The following is a 12,818-nucleotide window of genomic DNA, read 5'->3' as shown; positions in this document are numbered from 1 at the left end:
CTGGAAAGAGATCCATGTGGCAAGAAACAGAGACCTAATTGGCCATGGATGTGAGGGAGCCACTGGGGTATCTTCCTGCCCCATCCCAGCCTTCAGATGATGCCATCACGACCAACAGTTTGCTACCTTGTGAGACTCTGAGTCAGAACCACCCGGGAGACAGTAAATGTTCATGGCTGATTTAAGCTACTGTTTTGGGCTGACTTGGTAATCAACAATACACAGCTAATATGTGTTCCATGTGTTTTGACACACACCTAAGTAATTCAGATATTGCAACTCAGGTGTCACATAAACAGCAGATTTTATACTCATTTCCCTGCTGTCCCTTGTGATACCTTAAAAAAAAAGTCCACTTCTCTCTGTGTGGTTTAAATTCACAGTGACTGGGCGTAGCTCCTTTCTCATTGCCCAGGTTTCCTTCTCTAAAGCAAGTCACGGGAGTACCAACAATCTGAGATGAGTTGCTGAAATGAGAGATCATAGCTGAAGGTTAGACTTGCCTTTAGATTTTTTTCAAAGATATTCATGATTCACTTCCGCTACCCAACGCTTTAATTTCAACAAGGCTTGTGGACTCTCGGTTGAAGCAAAACTGACCCTAAATCGGAGCTCCGGGCATTCACAGAAACCATCCCGAGGTGTGGGAAAGACGGTGCAGGGATGACAAGCAAGCGTTTTCTCAGGCACCATCCTTGCCGGGTTTCCTTTGATGAACCGCTTGTCTGCTTCCTCTGACTCCCCGCACAGCTCCGTCTGCTCACCGCCCCTGCTGTCCCCATCGGAAAATCCATACCCACAACCTTTCCCAGCCTTTCATCTGCCCCTGGAGATTCAGCGAAGCCAGCGGGACCTTTGTTCGCTGGGCAACTGTGCTGTCCTTGAGTGTGCAGAAGCGTGGTGGGCGTCGCTGAGTGCGGGGGCCTGAGGGAAGGGGACGCACTGGGCATTGTGCCTCCTGCCACAGGTTAGTGGCCGCCCCTCCCCTGGGAGGCTTGGCTGGGGATCGCCGCTGTTTGCTGCACTATGTGTAACCTTGGCACGCAGTCAGTGGAGAAAATATTCATTATTGCCTGACTGTCTGCTGAAGACAATTTCAATTATTCTGGCATTTCAATGGATGAAGCAGCCCTTTAGGCTGGCCCAGGAGATTAGATTTAAAGGCTCTGTGAATTAGGAAAGTTACAATCAGTGTATTATCTGGCAGGCAGCTGTGGAATACACCACAGCGGGCAAAGAGAGACAAATTGCTATATTCCGGTTGTGGTTTTGATATATCAATTTCCTAGTTTAAGACACACATTTGTGAAAGAATGATTTTGCATTTCTTAAATCACTTTTAACTGCCTGCGCTGGAAGTTTCTCAACCTGTAACTTGAATACGCTGCTTGCTTTGCTGACGTTTTGTTTTAAAGCCCAATTTCAGCCGGGGAAAAATATTGCTGGGGACAGAGCTTGGGAATGAATCTTTCCTGAAGTTATTCAAATAATATAATATATGGCAGTTAATCAGAAAATTCCATTTGCAGAAATGTGAATAATGTCTCGTATAAAGGCTTTTTCTTTTAATGGGATGTTTTTCATGTCTTTTTTTCCCCCTAGATTCACTCTGTTGTGATAATTGTATCTATATTTTTAATATATATTATTTCACTGCACCTGTCTGATGTGATAAGTTTGAAAATAAAAATACTCACCCCAAAAATGTGTCCCAATACTTTAGAAACAGTTGCATCAATGAGGTCTGTTGGTGAATAAGCTTTTCATGATTCTTCACGTTCTTTCTAAATGTTTTTGGTATCTCAGAACTCTGATATCATTTAAACAATAGATTTCTTTAAACCTTTGTAAAAAAGCCTTCAAAAAGAAGTATCTTTTGACACCAATTAATGCTTATAGTTACACCTGAAATAAAGTTAACATTTCTTGGGTAGTTTATGCTATTTTCCATTCTCAGGTTTTTAAGAAAAATTGTTTAGCTTTTGGTTAAGATGAAAAATATTTTGGCTTTGAGCTAGTTTAAGCGAGAATAGTTAAAATATTAAAATTTACTCAAGTGCTTTGTAAAAAACAAACCAAGAGACATAAAAGAATACTAAAATACAGACATTTTCAAGGAAGTTCATAAACAGTTCGTGGCTTCATTAAGGCCCAGATGCTCATCTGTGAAATTCACAAGTACATCCAACCCCAGAGGAGGTGTCTTTGCTTTGGAAATATTTATATTTATTGGGGAAAGCAGACGGTCTGGTTTGGATAAAGATTCACCCTCCATTTATTTAAAAAGATTTTCAAATTTTTACTGAAGAAATTCATATTGGGTGTTTGTTTGCAGGTCAAAGATTACATTCAAAAAACATGAATTCAACAGTACGTCTCTCCCACGGTCCCTACACACCTTGTCAGAAAGGGGTTTATCAATCAATAACACGGAATTCTTTTTTTTTTTTTCTTTCTTGTTTACAGAACCAGATTACCCGCCTGGGACAGAGCTTGTCTTGTACAATAAATGCCCGGGAAGTGTCCTTCATCACAAACACTGAAGTTCGGCTGTGGCCTTACACAGTACATTGTGCCGATCTATTTTCTCATGGGAGCCGTGGGCTAGTCCAGGCAAGCATCTGCAGCTCTTACACGGACAGTTTCAGGTTGGAGAGTTTAAGAGACAACCAAATAGAGTTTTAATGCCCTGTGCGATAATAATGAAAGACATTTATGAAAAAAAAATTCCAGTTAGTTCGAAGGCCAGGGCCCACCCTCTGTCTTTTGACAGCAGATGGCTGGCTGGCTCGACTCCTCCCGGCTTGCTTTCTGACTTGGATTTGTCTCCCTGGTCCAGGGAGATTGTGAGGGCTTCCTCCAATCTGGTTAATGTTCAGAACCAATATTTGAGTTTTAGACTAATTACGGGCCAACCACTGACATTTCTTCTATAATGTGAAGACTGGTGCCAGCAGAAACTCAGTGAGATTTAACATAAAAGCAAGATAAAACAATTAAAGTGGGAGAATATTTGATTAAACGGCTCACTGATTTATAGTGGGGTAGATTGAAATTGAAGGGAGAGTGAACTTTTTACGGCAATCGTATATTACGTTCATTATCAGAGACTCTGGGTTCTTTGAGCTTTTGTGATTTTTAAAAAGAAATAAACCAGTTTAAGAAGAGTAATCCTGGCTGGCATCATTTTGGGCTTCACTTGAGTTATGGTTTCTTTTCATTGCAAAAGTTAAATAAATCATATTCAAGTAAACCCATTGCAAATCATGCGATCCACATTTAAATAGACAGAAAGAGGCCAGTAGCGGAGCCACACACGGCAACACACACACAAACACTTTTGGTGACAGAGCTTGACATATACTCCAATCGTCATTTATTTGGTATTTTCAAACATTGTAGCCGTGGCAACATCCCTTAAGGGGTCTTGGGCCCAGTGTCTAGAGGAGCCATGAGATTTGGTATCAGACCCGAGGAAATTGTGAGACAGCAATGTTCCACATGCCTCTTCTTGTTTGGGGACTGGTTCTGCTGCAAGACTCTCCTTTACTGGGAATTAAATTGTTTCTGGAGCTTCAGCAGGTGCGTGCCATGTGCTCCGACATCCCATCCACAAAAGACCTGGCCCCTTCTTTACGGAAACCGAAATTGCTTTTGCGGGAGCGGTGTTGGTGTGGTAGGAGAGAGGAGAGCATCGGGGGTCTACCCTCAAACAGAGAGGGGCGGGCCAGCATAGGTGAGGGGGAAGGAAGAGCAGAGAGGCGTGGTTTGGGAAATTCAAAGAGGAAAATAAAACAGCCAAGAGTGTGTTTTGTTTTCCTGCAGGGTGTTGTGGAAGGAGGACGGGGGAGAGGCTGGGAGGAGAGGCTAGCCCTCCGATGTAGAGACTGACCATGTGAAGCACCTACAGCCCACAGCCCGCTTCTGCAGCCGACGCGCGGATGCAGGGCTCAGCAGGACAGCAGAAGTCGGACGGGAGAGTCCTGGCTGCATCCGGAGAGTCGCATCTCACCAAGTTGTTCCAGCACGGCCTTGGCTCCTTGACCACACATCCGAATAGCATTCATTCATTTTTACCAAAAGTTGTTATATTGCTCCTTTTCAGTTGTTTGTAGAGAGGAAGAGGCCACTCCAACAGCTAAAGACTCAGAGAGACAACTCTGAGCTGAGTTCTGGCCGACACTGCCCCTCTCGGGTGTGCAGTCCCGCCAAGACCTGCGCCTCCGGCTCCTGCTCCCCTTGTGCGTAGAAGGTGGAGATGCACGTGGGGCTCTGACAGATTAGGACTCCGTGATTCCTGCTTTAAAGTGAGGGAAAGGGGGCTCCTACTGTCAGCTACAACTGGGGTTGACATTTCTGTGTTTCCCAAGAAAGCTAAACGAGCAATTGGTGTGAGTTAGGGAAGAAAGTTTCCACTTTCCAAAGGAAGCAGTTGTTGAAATTCCCGTAACCAAGGCACAAAGAGATACACAATGGAGATCTTGGTTTTGTTGTTGTCAAAGGAGTGAGCAGCGAAACTGACTCCAATTTTGTCAGCATGCTTGTCGTTGCCAAGCGTCCTCACCATGGAGTTAAGGGACCCTCGGTGCCATCTGTTCGTCCCTTCAGAGATGTGCTTTTGTACAGCCACTCTGGGACATTTCTTCCCCTTGGTACCTGTGCTTGGACATCGGCTTTAAAGACATTCTAAACCAGAGCAGTGACTGAGAGATGGTGAACCGGAGAGTGGGACAGACGAGGGGGTTCTTACGGGGTAGGGGGCGGTGGGAAAGAATGTTGGCAAAGACTATGTCTATGTCAGTGATGATTTCATAGCTGACTCACAAAACTGCCTTTCCTGAAACAATTCTGACTCAATACTGTTGGACCATGAACATATTTACACGCATGAGATCCGGTCTTTCACCACAGACCCCCCTCCCCCCACATAGAAAACTGAGAAACAGTGCAGCTGAAAAACAATGCAATCATTAACTCTAGGAAAAAAGGAAAGCTGGAATAAGAAAGGAAACGCAAGTGTCCTGCATCCTATGACTGTTTTGAAAAATTTTGCAGAGGAATAAAGTGAATGCTAAATTCTGATGTCACCAAAATTATAATGTGACTCCCAAGCCTTGGAAGGGTAAGGGAGGGAAAGTAGGATGAACCTGGGAGGGAAAGTCTTTTCAGAATAAAAAGGCAAAGCAAGTAATGACGAAAAGAGAAAAACCAAGCTATAATGAGGTACTGTTTATGAACATGAAGGTAAATACTAGAAATAACAGTAAAAGAATTGCAAAATTTTAACTGATTGGCTCCAGGAAAAGGAACTCAGCCTCTGAAGGGTTGGGGCACAGGGAGCTATTTATTTTTCTAGAGCTTGTACTAATATTTACCTTTTGAAGTGAGGTGTATATACTACTTTGGGGAAGCATTGGAAAATGTTTTAAATCTATTGGATGGAAGGCTAATACTCTAAGGAAATGATAATTTGGTTTTGGCAACTGTGAATCCATAGGGAGAGTGGTCCTCGGATGCTGCATGATGCCTCGGAAAACCCAGAGGTCTGAGGACTATTGTCAACTTCAGTTGTCGAGGTCCATCTCTTGGAGGATAACACAGCCCATCAGTGACACATTCAGGATTCTTGCCTGGAATCGTAACTTTACTTTCCCTCTTGAAGTCATAGGCCTATGAACCTAGCCTTCCTAAAGGGATGTTAGACCTGAGAAACCCAGCCAGCTCTTCCTTTTCCTGTCCCAGTAATTTTGCAGATGTAAAACTGAGGTCAATGGAGCATTCTTTAAAGTTAAACTCCTTCTGATTGAGCTTGTGCTTTGTTCACAGGCCTGGTACAATATCTGGCACGTAGTAAGTGCTCAATAAAAATCTGTAGCATAAAAAAAAAGAATCAAGGACACATGAAGAAGCAGCAAACATCTCTTTCTTATCCTTTTCTGTACTGGAGCCAGAATCTTTTCCAAGCACAACTCTGATCAGGCTACCCTTTTGCCTACGACTTTGAATGGTTTTCCATTGCTCTTCTATAAAGAACAAATTGCATCATGTGACCATTGGGATGGGTGTGGTCTGCACCCACCTCACCAATTTCATCTCCTATCACTCTCTCCCTTTTCTCTGCCCCTCATGCTCACACCTTGCTCCAGCCACAGAACCTTGCTGTAGTCTTCTCTCTGCTTGAAATCACCTTCCCTTCTCCCACATTGAACTCCTCATCCTTCAGGTAAGCATCAACTCCTCGGAGGAAGCACCACTGACCTTTCTCAGACAAAGTCTTCTTTTTAAGTTTCCATAGCAGCCTGTTCCTCTGTGTTGTCCTGTTACAACTGCAGTGTGATACTGGTATGTGTGGTAATGCGGCCAGTATCTGTCTCCCCCAGTGGGATATAAGCTCCTGGAGGGCAGGAACCATGAATGAACAAGAATCTCCACCCACTCGCCCAGCACCTGACCTCAGGTAGTGGCTGGAGAATGAATGAAAGAGGAAAGGAAAAGGACCATGTGCATCCTTAGAGATGGGACCAAAAGTGGAGGCTGTCTGCAATTGCTGATAATGGTGGTGGTGATGGTTTGTGGGCTAATTATGTGTACAGAATACTTAGATGTTTTTAGAACAAGCTGGTCACCGGCTGTTCTCCTTCTTTGCCTCTCTGAGTCACCTCCTAGTACAAGCATCTCGAGGTGTGTGCTTACAGAAATAACACACACACACATTCTGAAGCTCCCCGTGCCACCTGTGACACTGCTGATGATTCAGGAGCCCACCACTTCAAGCACGCCTGTCAAAAATCAGTTTTTTGTGAATACCGATGAGTAGAAATTTGCCAGAGTAGGTTGGTGGGGGTGTGAGCGTGGGTGGGGAGAAAGGGAAGATCTGGCGGAGAGACCTAGTATCAGACACTCCCAAAGCCTCTGAAATGTTCAAATATTTCAATGCATATTTCAAGTTCTTGGGAAAAGAAGCCTTAAACGTACAAAGGTGTCTTGTTTTGAAAGTTTGGGGTCTTGGACTGTGGAATCCTTCGCTGCTCCTTAAAAGCTGCGTGCTAGTTTTGAAATGTGGCTGTTGTGGGTAAAATACTGACTCATACTTTCAACATTACAAAAAGCCAATCCATCCGGGCAGCTGCAGGAGCAGCCTCTGACTTCCTTGTGAGAAGAAACAGCAGTCACTGAGAAGTCAAGTCATCGATGGGGCTCGTCCATAAACAGAGACCTGTCCTATTCCTTGCCATTGGGCAGAAACTACCCCCTCACAATTTTCAGAGTAAAACTGTGTTCTATGGCATGGCTTTTCATCCTGTTTGTGGTCCAGATGTATGCTCAAATGTTAACTAGCTCAATGTGATTAATACGGAAACTCAGTAATTCATCCGTGTCGAAAATGTGTGATTCGTTTTCTCAGAGTTATATTTAGAAATCCAGAGATTCAAGTGGCTTAGGGGTTTGGATGTAGAACCAGAGCATGTCATGGCAACCTCCACCTCCTCTTTTCCCCAGGACAAAACAAACTAGGAAATCTTTGTCTAAGGAGCATCTTCAAAGCATGCACTCTTCTCCCTTCATGCCACGCTTCTGCCGATGCGGGAAGCTTCACCTCGGCCGCCCCAAGACCTTTAAGCTTTTTTCGGGTTCATCCTCTGTGGTCAAATAGTCACAGTTAAAGGGCTGCTGCTCCCTTCAGCAACAGTAGCAGTCTTTCCTTTCATTTCAAGTCTTTCCTTCTGGATCATTCTTGGTTAATAATATTAATTATATCATCAGTGACAATGATAAAAATAATCAGGGCCAATGAATACTGAGTTCTTGCCCTACTTCAGACAGTGGGGCAAACCTATAAAGAAGATGATCTTCTTCTGCCTTTTTAGAGAAGAGGAAAATGAGGCTTAGCAAGCTTATACAACCTGTAAGTAAGACGAGAAGGTGGGACTCCAACCCCTCCAACTTCAGGATACCATTTGGAGCCATCCCAACCATCTCACTACTGCCCCTCACCCTTCCAACCAAGGAGAACTGTCCTTCTACTCTGGACAATTAGGGTCAATTCATTCCTCTGGACAGTTAGGGTCAATCCCATGTTTGTCTCATTGTTGGCCCACATGAAATCTCTCTTGTCCAGAGATGAGCATCTTATGGGCAGGAAGTAGGTCTAATTCCTCTTTGTACCTCCGATCTTAGCTCAGCATCCAGCACAGAACAGGTGCCTAATTAATGTTTGATGAATGAATAAACAAAAGTGATAGAAAGGAATGATGAGGTCAGTCAATCACTGTTTCCCTTTAAAATGGACTCTGCTTTCTTCCGTCTTTGAAGAGATGCTTTTACTCTGCCCTCCTTGGCTGTCATCTGCGTATAGAAAGTGTCAAGAAGGTAATAACACTGGAGAGACTGAGCCGTGACTCAAGGAACAGTGGTAGCAGAGAAAGTCTTGAAAATCTTAAAAACAAACAAACCAACACACCCTGTTTCCTCTTTGTTGCTTTGGGGATGAACTCTCACCTGGTCGCCATGGCCATGCCAGGAGCGTCGTGGAGTTGATTGGTTAAAAGGCTTCAATTCACCTGCATTTGAGAATCAGATTCTGCCTCAACTCATTCCCAAATTCTTGGATATTCATCTGTCCTTGAAGCCTTCACTTAGGGATGTAAAAGAGCCATTAACATTTAAGAAGCGGCACAAACCTGGGCATTTGCCTCTAGTCCAGTAAGTAGAGGGACCTCTGACCCTGTGATTGTTTTCAGTTTGAGTTGAAAGTGTGGGGATGCCAGTCACTGGGCTGTTCTCTAGGCCACATGGGAAGTTACTTTCCTCGGAGCACATGTATTAAAATTCATGACCTTTGATATTTAAAAAAAGGAATTGATTTGAACCTCCTTGTTTAAAGAGAAACTTCAGCACATTTGAGAAATCTCATCCGGGTCACATGCTGGAGCCTGAGGCAATTTGACAGACTTCTCTCCCCACCTTCACTTACTTTCTGTGGCTATCCCTCACCTTGTCACCGTTGCCCCTCTCTGTCCCCTCCCCTGCTGTTCGGCAGCCTGGGTTCATTATTCTCTTGGGCACACTTTATCCAACCTTTTAATCATGGACATGGTGCCCCCAAATCCGGCACAGATTTCCATTTTGTAGACAATGAAATCGAATCAGAGAGGTTGAGTGACTTGCCTAAAGTTGCAGAGCAAGGCCAAGGCCAGGACTCAGAGCGGACTCAAGTCTATAATCCACTTCCCTAATGACTCTCTCTTACTCTATTTTACAGTTGCATCCTCTTCTGATTAGTCTCAGCTCTTATATATAAAACAATACAGAAGGAAGAATTGTATTTGAATTTAAATCCTTAGTTGGAATAATGGGAGAAGTATGAATACAGTGCAGTGATGCCATTGTATACACTAATTTATCTATATGTGACAATTAACCACTTATATATGTACATTATTAACCACTTAGATATTTATATGATTTATAGACTAATTTTCCTGACCTTACCTTTGAAATAAATATACCTTTAATATTGTAAGGGAAAAAACTCTCCGCTATTAACTCTTCAAGGATTTTATATTGGTGGCAGAGGCTGCTGCTGGCTTTTCAATTTGTTTTTATTTCCCCAAATCAGAATGCCCAGTTTCACCTGTGTATATGGCCATGCAGTGTAAAGATTATGTTTTCCAGCTTTCTTTGCAATTTAGTGTGGCTGTATGTCTGAGTTCTAGCTAATGAGCTCTGATAGGAAGTGTCAGAGACCCGGCTCCTCCTGCCTCTTTTTTTTTTTTTTTTTTTTTTGGTGGGGGGTGAAATGCAGATGTAAAGGCTGGTGCTTGGCAGCCATTTTAGACCATCTGGCAACATACTAAGATGGGTAGGGTGGCAAAAGCAGGAGTTTGGGACACTGTTAATTGTGGATACTAGCTTTAGTGAATAAACAGAAGACAAAATGCTTCAAATCAAATGTGGAAACTATTCTAATTTGCTTTCATTTTATTTCCCAAAGAAAGTATCTTTTTTTAAAAACTTTTTTTCCATTGGGAAGATCATTAGGTCTATTTATTTATTTATTATTAGAATTTTTTTTTTCCATTGGAGGTACTGGGGATTGAACCCAGGACCTCATGCAGGCTAAACATGCACTCTACCACTGAGCTATACCCTCCCCCAAGAAAGAACCTTTCAGAGGAAACTAAAGTTATGCTCTTGTCCTTGGGTCCTTTTTGGGACTTTCAGGTAAGACTAGACTGTAGTACTGAGCGGGAGTGAGGGCCTCTTCTTTCTTTTGTAACGTAATTGATGAATATTGTAGCGGTAACCTAGGAACAGGCAGCTGGCATTTACATAGAAATAACAACTATGTTCTAATCGAATTCACATCTCAATTATTTCTAGCTTAATATTTTGTTTCTCTACATTAGCAGTTCCTTAAAAATTGTCAGTTGAGAATTCGGATCTTTTGAGCACAAGTCGACCCTGTAATAAACCTTTCTCTGTTCAAAAAAAAAAAAATTGACCATGGAGACAAGAGACAAGGGATCCTCACTGACACTTCTCCTCTAAGCCTTAGAAATTCTACTTACCGATATCAAATCTTTAAAAAAAAGTTATTACATTTTCACTCTGACTTTGGAATTCGGTGTGGGAAAATACTTTGGTTGCATCCATGAAATCACCATAATTATGCTGCACTGAGGCAATGAAAGTAGATGTTATGCAACTGGGTGTTAGTACTTCTGTGGTCTTGTGCAAGATGAGGGCATCTTACAGCCTCTTTACCTGTAAGGCAGAGCCTTTGGCAGCGGGTGCTCCTGAAAAAAAAAAAAAAATCAAAGGACCACAAATAATTCTAAGAGTGTAACTGTGGATTCCTGAAGATACCTGGACCCCAGGGTGCCAGTCACTTCTCGAGTGGGTATGGTGGTGATCACGACCATCTCGGCTTGACCCATGAACTTCTAAGCAAATTATATCTCGCTCGATTGGTGACTTAGTTATCCAAGTCTGTTTTATGAATTATTTAGAAGTCTGTGAACTCTAAGTTGATGTCTGACCTGATCAATTAAATCCTTCCTCTGAAGGAACTATTCCTAGACTCTTTGTGGAGGGTACGTGGCTGACAACTATAAAATCTTGAAGCCCTTTCAAAGAATTGGGATGATTTCACTTCTGACGTTTGCTTGTGACCCTGTATTACTGCATATACAAGCTCAGGCTTTTGGTAGATCTCATCAAAAAGACATTAACCTTGGAACGGACCTTGCAATTCACTTCCTCCCTTGGACCGATGTGAGGAGTTTTAGTTTCATTGACCTTCAGAGTCAAGGTAAAAACCACACTTCCTTTCTGGGCTTACCAAAATGGAAAACAATATGGTATTCTGGAAGAAGTTCATAAAACATGGTGGAGGCTTGAAGTGATCAAATATTTCTTTGGATGGAATGAAGGGGGACTGGAGGAGAAAGGCTCTGGTTGCTTTAGAGTTTCCTAATTTTGCGAAGTGAGGAGGAAATTCTAGTAAAGCCACGCCAGTTGGCTGCAGTGTTTTAACGCTGTTGTGCTCTGCCTTCAGAAGCGGTGCTGTTAGTCACCCCAGAGAAGCGACCTGCGTACAGGAGTGCTGGTTACCCAACGATCGCGTCTGCGTAACTGACCCACCACACCCTCAGATTAACCACTGGGGGCTGGTGGAATAGAGCATTCCACCTGTTGCAATCCAGGTCGGCATGGTCCTGAGATGCTCCGGATAGCCACCCGCCCTCATTCTTCTAGGTTGTTTCTTGACGATTTGCAGCAGTCAAAGTATTTCTGTGAAAGGGCTATAAAGATTGACATCTATGGCATCCGTCTTTCTGCTGGGAGAGATTTTGCTTTCCGCTTTCCTTGGCCTCCTTGACTGAATGATCGGATACGTTCAGTGGGGTTGCCAGCTGGAGGCAGTGGTAGTGAGAGGTATGCCCGGACTACGAAGTCCCCACCGAGGCATGGATCAGCCCCAGACATTTGTGACTGCATCGGTGAGATCCCATTGCCTTTCTTGGAAGCATGGCAAGGGCTTCTCTGTTTTTCTTCTTGTCTCTGCATCAGAGGGCAGCCTTGTGATGTGCTTGTTGTCCCGCCGTAATGGTCAGACCCATGGGTGCAGCCGGGGTGGAGGTGCGGGTCCTGCAGCGGGCGATGCCTCAGCTGCTGTTACGTGGAAAGAGGCAGGAGGCCGGCAGCTGGGCACCCAGGCGGTTTCTATGTTGTTGCTAGGGATGCTGCACTGAACATCCCGGTGCTCTGTGCTCGAAATGGGGAAAAACTGACATTCTGACTTCCCACATGAGAGTGGAATACGTGATTCACAGCCCTTCTGCAGCATTAATCAAGCCATGTTTACATGGAAAGAAGCCAAAACAGCCAGAGCCAAGAGCTGCTTTTGGAAAGCCAAGTGATGATATCATCTGGGCAGAGCAGCCCCGGCAAACCACTTAGCTGGCTTAGGTGCTTCGTATTTAGCCATGGAGCAAATCCCAGTTAAGTGTTGGAGCAACATCACGGTGTTTGGCCCCGTCCTTGGGATTTACATGGTTGTATTATGGTTTGTTTATCAAATAGTGTAACACCATCATTTGTTATTATCTCAAGTGAGAAACAACCTGATCCACTGGTGAGATGGCAATGAGAGAATTCTAAACTCTTGCAGGGAGAAAGTGCACACACACACACACACATACACACACACAGCCAAAACACGAAGAAAAGAATGCTATTGGTCCTGCCGAGGTGATGCACTGTTAGTTGTTCCAACCATATCCCTTCTTGTAGGATATGTATTCACACGGCCA

At 43.8% G+C, this 12,818-nt stretch overlaps 1 protein-coding gene and 1 long non-coding RNA gene across 6 annotated transcripts in view; one reads left to right on the top strand and one right to left on the bottom strand.

Annotated features, from left to right (window-relative positions):
- The window catches only part of LOC140691379 (uncharacterized), a 74,617-nt gene extending 69,538 nt beyond the window's left edge, over positions 1-5,079 (top strand). For 2 of the 4 annotated variants that reach the window (XR_012067009.1, XR_012067007.1), the window contains 2 exons: positions 2,467-2,648; positions 3,826-5,079. This is a non-coding gene — a long non-coding RNA (uncharacterized lncRNA). Of the gene's footprint in view, positions 1-2,466; positions 3,172-3,825 lie in introns of those variants that run through there. The other 2 variants (XR_012067010.1, XR_012067008.1) reach the window with 2 other exon arrangements.
- Positions 1-12,306, bottom strand: part of KIN (Kin17 DNA and RNA binding protein) — a 398,804-nt gene extending 386,498 nt beyond the window's left edge. For both annotated transcript variants that reach the window (XM_072954908.1, XM_006213122.4), the window contains exon 1: positions 12,302-12,306. The gene's annotated coding sequence lies outside the window, so the exon portion shown is untranslated. The remainder of the gene's footprint in view (positions 1-12,301) is intronic.
- Positions 12,307-12,818: the final 512 nt, after the last annotated feature.

The sequence above is a fragment of the Vicugna pacos genome, chromosome 35 (genome assembly GCF_048564905.1).
Source record: "Vicugna pacos chromosome 35, VicPac4, whole genome shotgun sequence".
Lineage (NCBI taxonomy): Eukaryota > Metazoa > Chordata > Mammalia > Artiodactyla > Camelidae > Vicugna > Vicugna pacos.
This window is presented reverse-complemented; position numbering and strand designations above follow the sequence as displayed.